Here is a 14,557-nt window from a genome sequence, read left to right on the forward strand (position 1 = left end):
GAGCTGCTGAAGAACGCAGTTGTGAAGGCCGGCTACACTGAGCAGGTTGTCATCAGCACGGACATGGCTACCTCTGAGTTCTATAGGTCTGGCAAGTAAGACTCATTCTTCAAGTCTCCTGATGACCCCAGCAGGTACATCACACCCAACCAGCTGGCTGACCTGTACAAGTCCTTCCTCTGAGGGTACCCAGTGATGCCCATCGAAGACCCTTTGACCAGGACAACTGGGAAGCTTGGAGGAAGTCCACAGCTAGTGCAGGCATCCAGGTGGTTGAGGATGATCTCACAGTGACCAACCCTAAGTGGATTGCCAAGGTTGTGGGCTAGAAGTCCTGCAACTCCCTCTTGCTCAAAGTGAACCAAAGTCTCTGTGCCTGAGTCTCTGCAGGCGTGTAAGCTGGCCCAGTGCGATGGCTGGGGTGTCATGATGTCCCACCTGTCTGGGAGACTGAGGGTACTTTCATCACTGACCTGGTGGTGGGACTCTGCACTGGGCAGATCAAGACTGATGCCCCTTGTGGATCTGAGCGCCCAGGCCAAGTGTTCTGGCAGGCCCTCCAGGAACCCCCTGGTGAAATAAAGTGAGGTCTGGAGATCCTGGAGCCACCATCTGCTTAGATCCTGTCCCTCTTGTCATCCAAGCAGCTCAAGGCAGACCCTGTGCTTGTCCTTTTGACGACACTGCTTTCTTAAACTCAGAAATCATTCCTGACCACCTGGAGCCCTGCTGGAACCCCCAGCTTTGTAATCATGTGATTGGTCCGAATCATTGTTTCTGCCATTACTTCCCAGCTAGTATTTGGAGCTCTCATAACTCCAATGTGATCTCTAGGGTGACCACAACAAGAACCCCCACCCCAGCGGTTCTACATGCAAAACAAAAGCTGCAGTAACCCTTGAAAAAATAATAAAGATATATAATATATAAAATTTTTATTTTATTTTATTTTTGTTGTGCTTGGGGTGAAGCATGTACATGGGAAGCTAGGCTCTTTCCTGAACTGTACCCTCAATCCCAATAAAGTGTCTAATGTCTTCAGCTAGAATGTGAGGCTTCGCTGGCAATGCTCACAGCAAGAGCTTTGAACTGAGACTTGATGCAAAAAGCAGCTTTCACCATAAATGGAATACAAAAAAAAAAAATCATTTATTCTGCAGCCATTTTGAATAACCATGGCTCTGTGTTCCAACATGGGAACAATTCCATGCTATACTTTTAAAGAACTGAGAAAGTGATAAATCCAGGCAAATTTAAAATGCAATGGTTTGTACACTAAAGAGAGGTTACAGCAAGGTGAGGGAATTTTCTATAGGGTATCAGGTAACATTCTTAGCTTTCAGTCTGGTGGAAGCTTGAATAGACTTCAAAAAGTTTTTATCTATTAGCCACAGGATGTTAATTCCAACACAGATAGGCAAGGAATGGCTACTTTCGGGGCCAGAACTAACCTGTGTCAATTAGTCCCTGGACCTACAACATTCCAACTTCCCCCCTTCTCTGTAGTTTAATCAGTAAATCAGTCTTTGCTGACACAGCTTCTTTTGAGGAATTCTCATTGACAAAATCATGGGCAAAACTTGTAGAAGAAAAATTGCCCTTATCTCATTTTTAGAACATATCAATTGCAAATATTTTGACATCCAACTGTTAGATTATAAATGCACCTGAGGTTGTGTGATAATATCAGAGTTCCTTAAATGTGTATCTCCTTTGATCCCATGATTTTAGCTCCCTAGGGTGTTTTCTTTGGGATAGCTGGGATCTGGAGACGCCATATTGTTTTGGGATTTTTTTTTGTTTATGATTTCACTCTGTCCTTTAGTCATCTTGCCATCTCTGTTTTTGGCAGGTAGGTTCTGGAGTTGGGTGGAGGGAGTCTGAGGATAGATTTCACCCGTTTTCTCATGATTGCCCTAGGCCGGAAGCTCTGATGCTTCACTGGTCTGGATGACAGGAGGCCAACCCTGTAGTTTGGGTCTCTCACAGCCAGTGATCCCCAGCTCCCCTGTACTATGGCCCCTGTAATCATCCTGGGTCTCAGAATGTGCGCTGAGTCAGGCCAAAGTGTCCACAGCCTTCTGGGTCCCCTTGTGGCACCGGAGCTCTCCCGGGACTGAAGCAGGTCGGGCGGAAGGGATCTGATGGCCACTCTACTCCCTGTCTCCCTGAGATTTCCTTAGTCCGGAGCTTTGATGCTCCACTGGCCTGTGGTTCCTGGTAGCGTTTCAGGACTGAGACCGCTCGCAGAGTCCAGGCTAGTGTCATGGGGCCCAAACTGTGCACTTAGTCCAGTTAGTGTTGAGTCCAACCAGGGTCAAGGGCCTAAACCGCACACTGAGCTTACTGAATTCAGTTAGAGTCTCCTGGCCTGAACTGCCTGCCAAGTTCAGCTAGGTTCTCTGGGCCCAAACCACAAGCCAACCTCAGCTAGAATCTCTGGACCCAAACTGCCTGCCAATTTCAGCCAGGAACTCTGGCCTCAAACGGCGTGCTGAATTCAGCTAGAGTCTCAGGACCGGGACTGCGAGCCAAGCTCAGCTAGGGTCTCAGAGGCCGAACTGCACTCCAAGTCCAGTGTGGGTCTCAGGGCACGAGCCACGAGCCGGGTTGAGCTTGGGTCACGGGGCCCAAACTGTGTGCCAAGTTCAGCTAGGATCGCAGGGCCCAAATCTTGAAGAGCCCCCTCTCCCACAGTAATTCCCAGTGGTCACCACGCCAGTTACCTCTGCCGTGGGGTTTCCAGCAGCAAACCTCAGCCGCTGCCACTGCTGCTCTGGTCTGAGAACATCCGCGCTCCTCCATGTGCAGGAGTAGGCACGTTTTCTGTATTTTGGTCCTTTTGAACTGTGGAGCACTCCCACTGTAGTGGGGTGGGGAGCTTGGTGTTCCTGGTTAAGAATTCCTGCAATTCCCTGAATCGTTTACCGGAGCTTCTAAACATGGTCCACGCTGCTCGCCACTATCTTGGATTTCCGATCCCATGATTTTATAAATGAAATACATTAGCATATTCTAAACTATATCCCATATAGTTTAAACTAACAACAACAAAATAGTGTAAACATCTTAAATGGTTAACAGTAGGGGATTATATAATTTCTTAATTTATGCTGTATACAAGTGGTTAATAATTATATAAGGCTTTAAAAAATCTTAAAGGTCAATATTTATGAAATGAAGAAATGCTTATTATTTATTAGAAAAGGTCAATCAGAAACATAGCATAAATTGGTGTGGTGGTACACAGCTGTCATTCTAGCCATGAAGAGACCAAATCAAGCACATTGTGAGTTTGAGGCCATCTTAAGCTACATAGTTTGGAATTTGTGTCATAACAACTCTCTCTCTCAATCAATCAGTTAATTAATTAGTTAATAACAAAAGCCAAACCTGAGTGTGTACCTCAGTGGATGAGTATTTGTTGAGAATGCTTGGTTTCTTAGATTTAATATCCCATAAAAACAATAGCAATAAGACCACCACATATAGAGGGTTATCAACACTCACAGTAAACATCTATGAATAAAAAGCTGGAAGAATATATAGCAAGAGTTTCATAATGGGCATATAAGTACTTTGAAGGAATTCCTAAAATACGCTTAGCTGTTATAATCATAATTCAAAACCAAAAAATAATTTATTTTTTTTTCAAATAGTAGCATAATAGAGCAATTCCAACAGACTATTACAAAATTAGGAGTGGAGGAAAATCGTTCATCTCTTTTTACTAGTGGCCTTACTGAAAACACTGCTTTCACTTCCTCTGCAGGTGTGTCATCTTCTCAGTCTTCAGATACCGATTATGGACATGATTTCAGCCTGTGAGATGATAGTTTGGTTCTTGCCTTTCTGTCAGCATCAGTTTTCATCATGCAATTTCCTCTTTTTGCTTTGGTCAAGAGAAGAGGTAGAAAATGGTGAGCTTGAATACCACTCAGGTAACCACCCAATTCTGCCTTTCCTCTTGGTGCCCTGAGGGATACAGACCAGGAAAGGCTAGCTTGTCCCTCACTTGGGGGGAATGTTCCCTTCCACCAGAATCCCTTCCTGGTTGAGACACTGGCAGCAGCTGCTTTTCGTTAGTATTTTTGTACCTAATGATCACATATATGGTGTGTGTTAGGCGTGGGATAGATGCGGAAGCCCTGTTGGTTGGGTTAGATCTGGCTAACTGTGGCAGCATGTGAAAACAGGAGCTCAGCACTGGTTATTTTCTTTAGGAGTATGCTGTAACTTCTGTCATGCGCTAAGAAATTAAGGTAGGCGGGTCTGTGGAGTTCATTACTCTTTATCTGGGTCACGTGTGTGTGTGTGTGTGTGTGTGTGTGTGTGTGTGTGTGTGTGTGTGTGTACACACACACATATATATTATTCACTCTCAAAGAAGCCATAATAGGAGCCAGGTAAGATGGCTCAGTGTGTAACGTGTCTGCCACAAGCCTGACTGATGGCCTGAGTTTGATCGCTGGAACCCACATATAGGTGGAACGAGAGGACTCATTAGGTAAAATTGTCCTTTGGATACATGAGCATTGTGACACAGGCACCCCCCACCTCCAACAGCAATAATAATAAATAACAATTTTAAAAAGGAATTCTGCAATGGAAAGATACTTTTTTTTCAACAAATAGGGAATTTTTGAATAATTTCGTAAAATTTCATAAATTAACTAGAAAAGAATAGTTTCCTGTGCAGTTTCTTTTCTATACTATCTGTTGACTATTATCTTAATTATTAATGAAAGTGATAAGGTAAGATTTATGTCCCTTTAAAGGTTAAATGGTATTCCTTTGTGTGTATGTGCTACATTTTCTCTCCTGAGTCATCCATAATGCACACTTCAGGGTTTTTTTCCCTGTATCTCTGTTATAAACAGTGCCACATAGACCATGGGTATGCAGGAGTCTCTCAGCATTCTATAATCTATATTTCTGAGAGCTGTAGTATTTTATTTAGTTATAGATGCTTAATAACACATCACTCTGATCACAGAATACCAGAAAAGAAGAAGTTTAATGCTTCACTTTCTCTGTTGTACGCAAACATGTTGAAGGACATTGAATTGCTATGGTATAAAATGTTATTATTTTATCATGGGCAAGAAACACTGGAGTGATGTAAGCAGACCTGCCAGGATTGCCACTTATCCCTTTTAAAGATAGATGATTACAATGAACTGGTACCACAAACAGTTACATATCCCTTTATTCTCTCAGAGTCTATCTCTACCCATTGGGTCCTGAGATACTGAACCCAGCCAGGTGTTTCTGAAAAGAGACCTTGAGGGGTTTACCTGTAATATGAGCAAAAGCGAGCAGTAAGACTCACCTTTGTCCATGTCCCCTGGAGGGGGAGACCTGGTGGCACTCAGAGGAAGGACAGCAGGTTACCAAGAAGAGACTTGATACCCTATGAGTATATACAGGGGGAGGAAGTCCCCCGCAGGAACAGTCATAGGGGAGGGGAGTAAGGGGAAAATGGGAGGGAGGGAAGAATGGGAGGATACAAGGGATAGGATAACCATTGAGATGTAACAAGAATAAATTAATAAAAAAAAAAAAGAAAAAAAATGAAAAAAAAAGAGTCTTCAGGATGCTCGGCATCATCACACAGGGGCCGTTAGGAAGAGACTTAGTACTAATGAGGCAGTTGGGCCTTTGCAATCTCCTCTCTTTCTCAGGAGTCTGCAAGGGAATCCTGCAGAGACACATGACTTTTTTTTTTTTGTGTGTGTGTGTGTGGAGGTGATGATTTCTAAGCTTTATTGAGGAATTGTTTGAAAATGTGAGCTGCTTATTGAGGGCCAATCTACTACTACTAATAGCTACTACTAATGGCTACTAATAGCATTCCCATTCTTCAGTGGATGGCCCAACCTATGTACATATGGGCAACACTAATTGTACTTAGTGAGTCGTAGATAGATAGATAGACAGACAGACAGACAGGTAGATAAGTAAAAAGAAATGAAACTGGTAGAGGAAAATCTGGGAGGGCTATAGGGTGGGTATAATCATATTTCATTATATACATGTATAAAATTGACAAGAAAAAATTAACTAAAAATGACTTATTGGCCCCCTCTGTCTATACAATCCTTTTTGTATCTTTCTACTTCTTTGCACAAAACACTTTTGAATTGTTTCTTATTTTTGTCTTTGCTTCTTTACTTTTTGTTTATTCTTCCATGTATTGCATCTCACTTCTCAGCTGCTACCAAGGAGATCAGTAAGGTGTCCTATGATGAAAAATCCAATTAACACCTTTGTTTTCATTTTACTAGCTTTTCTAGCAGCATTTCAGATGACTGGCTTCTTTGTCATTCTAGGAAGAGACACACGACTTTTTATGATGAAGTCTAGCCCATTTGGTACAGCACACACAGTGAGTGACAGCTGTGTGTCACTCTATGTTTCCATAGAGTGCCAACTAAACCCCAAGAAGCCACCGTCTAGAGTTTTCTCTTTGGAAGCCAGAAGTGACACTGCCTGTGATGACAATAGGCAAAGTAATCAGTCTCTGTGCCTAGCTGCAGAGTGGACATTATATGAGACCCATGGAATTAAATGGCTTTACCAGATAGCCCCGTAGGGATTTTTCACTCAATATGTCCGCAATATTTACTTCATAATATTCTTTTGTATCCTAAAATGATATCTATCCTTGGTGGAAATTAAGATTTAAAGGCAAAGTAGATGGCCAAAATACTGACGTTGTCTGTTTACATTGATTGCTAAAGAAATCTCTTCAAATATGTAAATATTTTTTTTCTAGAAAAAACGCTTTCAGGATAAGCTTGAAACCTTTGTCATTTAGAACATAAGGCACAATTTATATACCAGTTTTATTCATGTTTAAGCAGTTACAGCATAAAATAAAACTTAGTGCCAAGTAATGTTATAATTTGCCATTTAATACAGTTAACATAGTTAAATTTACACCTGTATTTTAAGTCTATTCAGTAATTTAATTAGACATCATGCCAATAGGATGTTGCACGTATGACACACTAAATACTTCCAAAAATTTCCCTCTCTCCTCCTCCACTTTCTGAGTCTCAACTACAGAACAGCTTCCTCCTGGGGCATAGAGCTTAATGCACAGCTTTTCATTTAATGACTTTGCTTAGAATATAGGGGCTCAGTTGTGATGAACACTCCTCGAAAGCTTCTGCAGTTTTCTGGAATTTTCATTTGAATAGTCTCATAAAGTGTTATAAATTATTAAAGGAGCCAGGATACAATGTGTATTTAGGGGCCTGAAGCAGGAAGATTGTGATTTTAAAGACAGCTTTGGCTCAATAATGAGACTTTCTCTAAGAAACACAGTCACAATTCATGGAGTTTTTATTTTAAACAACTTAAAAAACTGACATAAGTTATTTTTTAATTCAAAATATTTTATTTTATTTTTTGGCATATACCTTTATATTATTACACGTAAGTAGAAAAATTGCATACAGCAAGAAGGACCAGGAAACTGTCAGACATCATATGAATGTTACATTCAAAGGGTTTTGGCTAATTGCATTTGGCATCCTTGTAGGAAACATCTTTCCCATCTTGTTGATTCTAAAATTCTGAATGAGGATCAATATCTATCATATCTTATCTCTGCCAACTCAAAACCTCTATCTGACACCAGCTTTGACATAAATAAGTTACTAGTGGGAAGAAGTCACTTTAGAAAATGAATGTCCTGAGACCAAGAGGCAGGAAGACAGGACATCAGAGAACGGACATGGGAGTAGCTGGGACCTTTTCTGCTTCTTCTTCTTCACCAAACAGAAATTTTATCAAAGATATGTAATTTCCTTTACAGAAGTTTCTTTAGTACCAGGTTCATTCAAACATTTAATAGATTGGAGTTTCATATGATAAAAGCAAATGGGTTGGTGATAGCCCATCTAAACTGTGAGTATCCAGAACTCTCCATTTGGGGCCTGTGGACCATGCCACCAGGGAATCTGCCATGAAACTAGAGCCAGATGGCGCAATCCCAAACCCTGCAAATCTCAATCTTGAGATGAGAAGGAATCAGGACTGCTAGCTCCCTGTTCTGAGCCTGCGTGTCCTGGCGAATGTAGCCCAGACCTCCTCCCTCTGCAGTTCTCAAGGTGATCATGTAGTCTGGCACCTGAAACTCCTCCCCATGCGTATAGACATCGCCAGCATCCTAGCCCTAATCTATGGTGGGGCTACTCGCTTCCTACTCCCTCAAGGTTCATACATACCTCTCATTCACTCCGAATGAACGAACATAAGCTCTTCCACCGACTATCGTCTGAGAGTTTCCGTGTCTGAGCTAAAAGGCTATAACATTTGGGGAAATGCTTCCGAGAGGGCTTTCTTCAGGCATTCGTCATTGGACCTGGACCTTGGGACCCACCCGGCTGTCTAGGCTTTGTTTCTTCCTCTGGTGCCTGGACCAAGGAAATAGACCAGGCTTCTATCTCCCATAAGAGCTGTCACAATTAAAACGTCTGGGAAAGAGTTCTCCTCTCAGCACTTCCCTCCAGAAGGGATCCCTTGGACTCACTTGCTCCGGCTCTTCCTTACCTTTCCCAGCTTGGTGTACAGGGCTTCCCAGGTGCCCCAAGAGAGGAAGTGGAGCACAGAACCACACCTTCACACCCTAGCACTGGTGCAGAAGTTGGAAGGTTTGTATATTTGTATACAGTCTCTCCTCATTTCACACAGCTTTCCTCACTTTCAATGATGCTCACATGTAAGGACTAAGTGCAGGAGGTAGTGTTTGAGTAAGTGTTAGACAGGGAAGAGGACCATCGAGATGTTGGGTGCTAGTGATGTAATACTGAACACAGGACTATGTGTTCTAAGACACGCAACACACAAACAAACCAAAAGCTTGACATGACGTGAAGTGACTGGGTCAGATGCAATGAGTGTGAGTACCTCAAACATTTACTTTCACACTTGTTTATGAAGTTAGCTCATGTAATTGTTTTCCTACAAATATAAGAACATGTTTGTTTGTATCTATCTATCTATCTATCTATCTATCTATCTATCTATTCATATCTACTTTTCATTTTAAGCTATTGTAGTGTTTAAACCCCAAGGTTTATGTTCATTTTTAGTTTCATAGAAAACTATTCTTTGGCTTTGTTAATACTCTTTATTTTTCTTGAAAAATTGTATCCACACTCTCGGTTACAGTTTTATTGCTGTGAAGAGACACCGTGACCAAAGAACTCTTATAAAACAAATAAACATTTCCTTGGGACTGGTTTACAGTTTCAGAGGTTTAGCCATTATCATCATGGTGAGAAACATGGAGACCTGCGGGAGGACAGGGCGCTGGAGCAGGAGCTGAGAGTTTTACCTCTTGATCTGCAGGCAGCACAAAGAGATCGCCTGCCACATTGTACCTTGAGCATGTATGACCTTAAAGCCCCACCTCCACAGTGACACACTTTCTCTAGTAAGGCCATATCGCTTAATGGTGCCACTCCCTATGGCCAAGCACATGAATTTATGGGGGCCGTACCTACTCAAACCACCACACATCACACGTACATAAAATAAAATCAGTTATATCTATGCTCTTCTTGCCCCCTCAAATCTCCCCTGCATATGTCCTAACATGGTCTACTCTAACCCATGTCTTCAAAATGAACTGTCCATAGATTATAGGCCGCCCACTGGAGCAAGGAAACCCACCAATGGCCACACCCTCAGTAAAAAAAAAAAAAGAATCTCCCACTTCTCACAGCTGTCACCTTATAATAGTGGTTCATTAATGTGTAGAGAGAACCTCACTGTCCATGCAGAAATTTTGGCTGTGTAGGCCTTCTGTAGGTAACTGTAGCTGGCTGTTTCTGAGTAGGAAAGTCATGCCATGTCCCAAGAGAAGACAGAATTTCACAGAGCTTTTCTCTTTCTCTGGCTCTTGCATTCCTTCTGCCTTCTCTTGTTGATTGATGGTGTGTGGGGGAGGGGGTTTAGGAAGCTGTCTCCTTTAGGGCTGAGCACATGTTCTCTTCTCTTCAGCACTTTGACCAGTTCTGCAGCTATGTGCTGCCCACTGCCCATGGCAAAAAGAAGCTTCTCTGACCAAGGCTGAGTGTATCCAAAATCTAGGGAATAAACATAAATATTAAGAATGCAGTTTGATCACATGACGGCTTAGCACAATGACAGTAGCAGTTTCCACCATTGGGCCTGTGTCCTCCCTAATCATAACCTTTTGATTTGGATTACAATGCTAACCATAATTTCTCTCATGTAGGAAAAGCCACAAATCCATAAGAAAACAGCTAGTTGTCCTATACAATGGTACCACTGGGCAGACCTTGCCTAGCAGGTCAGTACTATGGCATGTAGGGTCCAGTCCAGGGTAGGACCATTCACATATTTCCCCCCTGCAGCCTGCATAAGCACCTTCTGACTCTTTGAAAGCCAGCCCAGGGAAAGATGTTTCCTGATTGCTTTGTGACTGATTTCTCCATGTCCTGACATCCAAGTGGGTGGTGTCTTCAGCAGTCGGTGGTTACCATGGAGTTGTGGTTGGTAACAACAAGATAAGGGCGTTAGCAGCAGCCTGTGCTGGGTTGGACTCTTTTGTGGTCTCCCTGACCACTAACTCTTCTGAAGGTACCCCCTGACTTGTCTTCTGATTTTCATATAATAACTCATATTTTCTGTGCTTCTAACTTTTTTAAACATATAATTTTATTTTAATTATTTTTTTTCCTCCTTTATTAATTTATTCTTGTTACATCTCAATGGTTATCCCATCCCTTGAATCCTCCCATTCTTCCCTCCCTCCCGATTTCCCCTTATTCCCCTCCCCTATGACTGTTCCTGAGGGGGATTACCTCCCCCTGTATATGCTCATAGGGTATCAAGTCTCTTCTTGGTAACTTGCTGTCCTATATTTTGAACAAATTCTCAGTTTGTCCCACATCCTCACTCACTCAAATTCATGTTCTTTCCTCTCACTCTTTCCCAATAACAAAAACAAAACAATGCAAATCATATAAAACAAAAACCTCAAGAAGACAAAACAAAACAAAACAAAACAAAACAAAACAAAACAAAAAAACCCAAACCAAACAACCAAACAAAACCGTAAGCCACCAAAGAAACACCGACTCTCCTTTGTTTAGTCCGCCATGATCTTACTAACTATTGCGTTTCCTTAAGGCCTTTATAAACATATTTAGTTTTGGTCTTTCCACCCCATCCTCTCCTGTCCATGTCCTTTAATCCTCAGAATTCCCACTTTTCATCTCATATTGCATATTTATCATCCTTCCTGCCTAGGGATGTTTTAAAAAAATACTAAATATTGCATTTTCCCCTCAAGGAATTCTGTGTTTATTGATAAATAACTTTGCTAGTTAGTTATATTTTAACTTGCCATTTATATCACTTAAACTTGTTGTAATTTTTATTGTTTGTTGTTTTGTGACAGGGATTCATGTCAGCTAGGATGACCTTGAATTCCTGATCCTTGCGTCTCTATCTCTCAGGTTCTGGGGCCACAGGCACATGTTACTCTGCCTGTCCTGTCCTTTCTCTCTGGAGAAATATTACCATACTTACTTTATGTATGTTAGATGGTAATCCTAGTGTTGTAAATTCTTTGGGTTTAATGCAGTTTTTCTGCTGGTTTTTACTCGTGATGCCATTTTCTTTGTGGCAGTCACTGTGTTTCTTGTTCAGCAGCTGGAGAAGATATCTGAAGCATGGTATCCACAGTGACAACTTTCTCAGGAACGTTTCATTCCGAGCCTGGGAACATTGTGGGTCTGGCTCACTTCTATTTAAAGTGGACCTGCCAGAATGGACAGCTAGGTTTCAAATATGCAGGAAAATAATCTCCTCTCTTTTCTTTAAGGGCACTCTCAAGCACCCTGTTACAAAAGTGGCCAGGAAATAAATAGCCTTGCAATATATTAACATGTTCAAATCACACAGTTTGTTGCTCTTATTATTTTTGGTTTTCTAAAAGAAGGATAATTTCACACAGGTTAGCTCTGCTTTATTCTGGCTCTACCTCTCAAGCACTAGGCTTGCTGGAATTCATCATCATGACAGGTCAGAGTCAATGAATTTGTTTATAGCCTACAGTGCTATATAGAGTCAGAGATGGGAAGGTGGTACCATTTAGAGTGAGATACTGGGGGCTGAGAGGATGCCTGCATCCAGGTTAAGAGATCTTCATGGACCTTGACTATGCTGCAGAACTGTTTCCTGATGATGATGTAATACTGAAGCCAGACCTGAGGCTTCAGCAAGGGAGCCCGGGGTTCAGAAGTCTTTTGCGGCGACCACAAGCATTTCATCCAATAGGAAGTTGCAGAAGCTTGTCTGTCTGTTAACAATGTCAGCTTCTAATGAACCCAGTGAGCAGCTACGAGCCTAACTTGTGTTTCCTGAGTAGAGGCCTAGGTGGGCATCACCATGGAGGTAAAGTTAAGAGCTCATGATCCCAAACATATGCTTCATGGTGTCTGTGAATACTTAGTGTCTGCTGGATCCTCTTCCTCTTTGTCTATGTTCAATGTTCATGCTTTATTAACTGTACTCGTAGTCATGTCTCATGGCTGGGTAATGTGTGTGCTCATTCCTACTATATCTTCCCTGTCCTGTCTACGATCCACAGTCACCTTAGTTTCATTTATCTTTATTTTCTGTTCCTTTGGTAAATCCAAATACTCTATATTTCTTCTTGCCTTCAATCCAGGCCTCAAACAAGGTGATCTTTGTTGAAGATTTATCCCTTTGCCATTTCTGCTTCATGGAGTTCTGTGCATTTCATTCCCTGTTTCATCTTCTTTGACACAGACTCGCATTAGGACAGCCTAGTTTGATCTCGCTGTATTGCTTAAGCCAAGCTTGAACTCCTGATCCTCCTTGCCTCTGCCTCCCAAATGCTGAGTCTACAGCTGTGCACCACTGCACCCATCTGTATATACTAGTACTTGAATTTTCCTTTTCAGTAGATTCATTATTCATCTTGCCCTGGCTATTAGGATAAAGGCTGGCTGCCATGTTCTGAAAATCATTTTGGAGTCTCAGCTCTATTGAAGGCTCAGTCTATGTAGTAATGTAATTCTTGCCTGTTCATAAGTGTATTGAATACATTTTAATTATTAATTAATATTTGATCAGGGTCATGCTCCATAGTCTATCCTTCCTTGATTTATAATTCTCCTAATTTAGCCATCCAAATTCTGAGGTTATAGACGTGCACTAACTTTCTTGATTTTTTTTAAAAAATTCAAGATTGTAAATATTTATTCACAGGAAGGTAGTTTGGCATTAGCTCGCCATCCTGCAGAGATTGCAGTTGTGTTGGATACAGGAAATCTTGTTTCAGTGAAGACTCATTAGGTCTGAGGAGGGGGAGGAAAGAGGAAATGGAGCAAAACAGCAGTCTCAACCCCTTATCTAGGACTTTACTCCAAACTATTGGGACTCGAAAACGAGTTCTCTGGAAGAGAAGCCAGTGATCTTACCTTCCTAGCCATCTCTCCAGCCCCCTATGTGAACATTGTCATCAGGACTATGAATGATACCAGAGATTGTTTGAGTATTGTACTATTAGACACCCATGTCTTTACTTAAAATATGTGAGAGCTGTTATATACGGCTGAGGTGTAAGTGGAAACACAGATCACTTTGATTGTTTTGACAGTTGAATTCTGAGGCTTACTGGGTAATGAAATATTTGATAATGAGGTATTTGATAATCTCATCAAAATAGGAAAAATTCAGTCAAAAGTAAAAAGAAGCCAGGTGGTGGTGGCGCATGCCTTTAATCCTAGCACTTGGGAGGGAGAGGCAAAGGCAGAGGCAGAGGCAGAGGCAGAGGCAGAGGCAGAGGCAGAGGCAGAGGCAGAGGCAGACAGATCACTGGGAGTTCAAGGCCAGCCTGGTCTACAGAGTGAGTCCAGGACAGCCAAGGCTTCACAGAGAAACCCTTTCTCAGAAAAAAAGGAATATGTAAGAATTGGACATGGTGGATCATACTGCAGTCCCAGACCTCACAAACTAGAGGGAGAAGGATCAGGAATCTCAGGCCCGTCTCAGCTACATAGTCAATCCCGAGTCATACTGAACTATATCAAACCACATATAAAAAAAAAATTAGGAGAAAGAGTGCATTGAGGAGGGTGCAGACCCTACAGAAGATGCAATGGAGTTGGAGAGCTACTTAGAGTCTATTCCTTGAACAATGATACCCTGACTGAACAAGGACTGAAGATGCAATGTCTTAGTCACTGATTGGCACAGTACTCTCATCCCTTTCAGCCTATAAAGGGATTTCCTCTCTGGGTATCAAGTAGCTCAAGTATCCATCTGAAATCCATCTTGGGGATCCCTTTTTTAAAAAATCACTCTTTCAGAGTTCCTGAAGTGTATATCTCATTTTTTACTCTTAGTGCTTGAGTCTCAGCAGGGCTAAATGGGATGGAATATAATGCAGAGTGGTACCAGAGCTGTGGTTATAAATGGGAGGACAGGCAGGGTTGTTATGGGCACAGGAAATCTCAGAATAGAGCTTTTGGCCTTTCTGTAA

The sequence above is a fragment of the Acomys minous genome (genome assembly GCF_964271855.1).
Source record: "Acomys minous genome assembly, chromosome: 17".
NCBI classification, from domain to species: Eukaryota; Metazoa; Chordata; class Mammalia; order Rodentia; family Muridae; genus Acomys; species Acomys minous.